The following is a 4,323-nucleotide window of genomic DNA, read 5'->3' as shown; positions in this document are numbered from 1 at the left end:
TTATTCCTATGTTCAAACTCCATTGTGTTGTATAACTAAATAATATTTCTATTAGAGCTGTCAAAACGAGTTGATTCATCCTATTAAGCCTGTTTTGCAATAGGCAAAATAAATTTTGGCATGTAGTTAGTCTGTCCGCACGACCCGCGGGTAGCATATATGAAACACAAACCCGTCGCGCGAATGTATGCTGATTTGCGGGCTTATCCGTGGATTTTGTTTAAATAATTTTAGAGTAACCAAAATTTAAAATTCTACTAAAATAAATAAATTAGAAAAAATTTAGAGATAATAATCTTATATATCATTATATTTATAAATATTATAATTACATTTATTAAAAGTTTTTTAAACTACCACATGTTGAATAAATTATATTTTTATCAATAAATACTATCATGCGGGTTGATCCGCCAACCCGCGGATGAAAACCGATGACCCACTGCGAATCAATCCATGTGGCCCGCTTATTTGCGGGTTTAATATATTTTCCCAAATCTGCCCAATAGTGAGATGATTTGGGCTCGACCCGCGGTTTTTGACCTATTTTGACTGCTTTAATTCCCATGATTCGTCTAATTTTTGAATTCTAAAACACAAAATTCCATTTTGTAAATCATAATTAATATGATTGGTTTAATTATAAACAATTTAATATTTTCTTTACAATTTGTTATTAGGAATATGTATAAGTACACGATTAGTTCTACTAAAAATACGCACAATATTAAAATCAACGTATGTAAATCAATATTCTCCCGCGGTGAACCGCGGGTCCGATCCTAGTACTACACGATTCGTTCTACTAAAAACACACACACAATATTAAATGCAACGTATGTAAACCAATATTCTCCCGCGGTGGACCGCGGGTCCGATCCTAGTAAGGAATTATATAAGGATAATCGTAGGAAAAAATATGTCTTATGGTTATATACTCTAATAATGAGCTTCCTTTTCTTTCAATCATGCATAGCTATATCTGTCTTGTTGGGCAATCTATGGCCACGAAGAAAGGTGCTGAATAGATGCAGAGCTCGTGAGGGCTGCGTGTTCGCCACCGCATGAGCCGCTCCTCTCACTGTTGCAAAAGTGAGTATGTTTCCATAATCGATGGCCCAGCCTCCAACCTAGTCAAAATCCCAAACATCCACAATTTAGTTCGCAATCAGTTTGAGAATTGTGCTGATTGTTTAATGGTGTGTAGGCAAATTACCTGTCTTTTGTGGAACCACACTCCATATGGAACTGTCGTCTTGAAATTGAGATCGTTGGCGAGTTCTCTTACGACAGTTCGTGTTCCCAGAAATGGAACTACAGAATCTTGATCTCCACTGCCATTGTCAACAAGCTGAGTGTTAGGTACAAATACAGGAGCAGTAGGAGGTTTTTAATAGAAGTATTACCTGAAGATCCAAACAGGAATTTTGTTCTGTATAACTCTCTTCAGAGTCGGAAGCATGTTGATGTTTGCATCGATGCCAGAGTAGTTTAACAGGCTGTGACACGAAGTGAAACCAATCAGAGTATAGAGTTCAACTCTGGTTATAAAGATTCTTCATTTTCAGAAACTAAAAGAGAGGAAAAGAACTTACTTGCTGCACATTGACCATGAATATGGCAGATGAGTGCGGTTCGCATGAAGCGCCATCTGTACCTCTGGGAGATTAAAATATAACTGTCTTTCGTAGGTCATACAGACATCAACTCCCATGCTCATCTTTGTGGCCTGAAATCATTTTCAAACGTTTACAGATGATTCAAACAAAAGTTTTGTTGGTGGAACATAAGATGGAAAATGGCTGACCATTTGCTTAAGCCTAAGTTCTTTCAGGACAATCGAGGGGTAGCAAATGTCCAGGAGAAAATCATAGTTGTTGACATACTCAGTAATGCTGTTTCCGGCTTCACGGATAGCGTCGTTGCATGCAACACTTAGGTTATGCGGGTATATATATGTGTAATCCAAGAAGTCACACTGACTCATGATTGTGTGTCCCACTTCATCAGAGATCATCCCGTGCGACCAGAAGAACTCGAATGCAGCTCGGACGTCTCTGTCAAGCTTCAGAAATGGATTCCCAATCTGACAAGAAAGAGAAAAAACACACACAAAGGAATCAGAAGAGAACCAATAGAGTTGATTCTTACTGCAATGCCTTTGATGTTGAATTGAACCCCCTTGAGCGTGAATTGTAGCTGAGTATCGCATCAGCCAATTGCGGTATGTAATGTCCTGCAAGAATACATACATGTGAGAATAATAGTTCTGTTTTCAATGTCCAAAATCCAATCAATAGACTTCATCCATATGAAAGACACACCTGCATAGTTTTCACCAGTGAGAAAGAAGTCGCGAGACTTGAACTCTGGGAACTTGTCGAACCATCCCAACAAGAACACGAGCATATCGCTGGCTGTTCAAACACAAAAGATATCTCAAGCACAACAGTCTTCAAATATATTCAGAGTGACTGTCTATTACAGATTATCTGAAAATAAGATTTCAAAGTTTACCAGTAGACTTGTCACCGGTGTTGTAATCAGAGCTTCAGTTGGAGTAAGACCATCCAACTCCAACCGGTCACTCCACAAACAGCAGGTTCGATGCTACACATTTCACAAAAAGAGACAATAGCATCAGATTTATGATCACAGTTCTCTGTTTTTTGCATAAAATGATCAAAATCAGACCTTTGTTCCACGACATGGAGTTAACGCGAAGACCACCGCCATCGCCTGTGGGGTAAAATGGACCTAGCTCAGTGAAAGCTCCTCCACAACCTGAAGAACAACCTGGACCTGCAATATAAACCTCAACTACTAAATCTAACTCACACATTTCTTATACCCAAATGCCAAAACAGAACAACTTAACACTAACCTCCATTGAGCCACAAGGTTAGCGGTTTTGTGTCAGGGTGTTCTTCAGCCTCCACGAAGTAGTAGAAAAGGCTACGCCCAGCATTCATGTCGAGATCAACGTACCCGGCGTACTGTCTGAACGCAACCTTTAGTTGACCTGGAAGCCTCACAACCAAATCTGCTTCCGGATACCCTTGTGCAAACACCTGCACAGTCACCAGCACCACTGCCATCACCACAACCACATTGCGTAACGACACAGCCGCCATCTTCTACAGCGTTTTCTAAGTACCTGAAACATAGCCAATTGAAACAATCAGGAAAAAACTATACTCTATGAATGATCTTAAAATGAAACAGGAGACAACACTAGTCTCTTATGTAACAACAGCAATACGAAACAAGAGTTTTAAATTAGAACAAAAAACAAAAAGCTAACATTTTTCTGTTTGCCAAGTCAAAATCCTGAAAACGAAAGGCGATATTAAATATTACAAGAGAATTCGAGTGTTCCTAACTTTTAAAAACTGACAGAGAAACAATGATACTGCTGAAATAGACAAACAGCAAATGATCATATAAATTTTCGTAATCTTTCTTGCACAGTAAAAAAAAACAACTTGATTTTTGCAACTGCAAACTTAACAGTAAGATCCATGTTCTAAAACACTTTATAAAAACACAAAAAAAAAGTAGAGAAAGAACAATTTACAAGTAAATTACGAATCTTTGAGGATACCCTTTTAACAAAATCCATTCTCGTATACGTTCCAAACAACAACAAGAGCAAAGTTTCTATATTTTCTAATTTATCATTGAGAAACAAAAAAAAAAAAGAGAAAGAAAATACCTTAAAATTTACAAAATTGCTGAAGTATCACTGAAGAGAACCCAAAAACAAGTGAAGAGAACCCAAAAACAACTGAAGAGTAAAGTTCAAGAAGAAAGAAGAGTTCATTTCTACCTCTTGTTTATTTCCATGTTGAGTATCACTTATCTAATGAACATGTCTTTCCTAGAGTAGCAATGCATTGGCACATTGCATTAACTTTACGAATGGAATCTTAAAATTAACTAGGTACTAAACGCTACTGTTTATTTTAATTAATGTTTTTAAAGAAAAATAAACAATTAGATGAAATAATCTTTATAATCAAATGTGTTTATACGTAGGGAATAATGTTATATGACGAAATATAAAGTTATTGTCTCTCACTCGCCAAATCAAACAAAAAATTCACCACTTAGTATGTATTTCTTCTCTTTTAAAAAAATGTATCAATTCCTTAAAGTTCTTGACTAGATAGATTACTTATTAGTAATTTTTATTTTAATTAGTACTGGAATTTACATTTCATAAACAGAAAAAAGAAAAACTTTAGTTTGATTAAGAATCATAGACAAAGCTATTATTCGCAATAGATTCTCCTTGTTAAACTATAAGGCTCCCCATAAGCT

At 36.5% G+C, this 4,323-nt stretch overlaps 1 pseudogene; it reads right to left on the bottom strand.

The window, feature by feature from the left end:
- Positions 1-818: 818 nt before the first annotated feature.
- On the bottom strand, positions 819-3,916 carry LOC9298511 (annotated as a pseudogene).
- Between the last annotated feature and the right edge of the window lie 407 nt (positions 3,917-4,323).

This window comes from Arabidopsis lyrata (assembly GCF_000004255.2).
Source record: "Arabidopsis lyrata subsp. lyrata unplaced genomic scaffold ARALYscaffold_482, whole genome shotgun sequence".
Classification (NCBI taxonomy): Eukaryota; Viridiplantae; Streptophyta; class Magnoliopsida; order Brassicales; family Brassicaceae; genus Arabidopsis; species Arabidopsis lyrata.
Note: the sequence above shows the minus strand (reverse complement) of the source record. Positions and strands in the feature narration are given on the sequence as shown.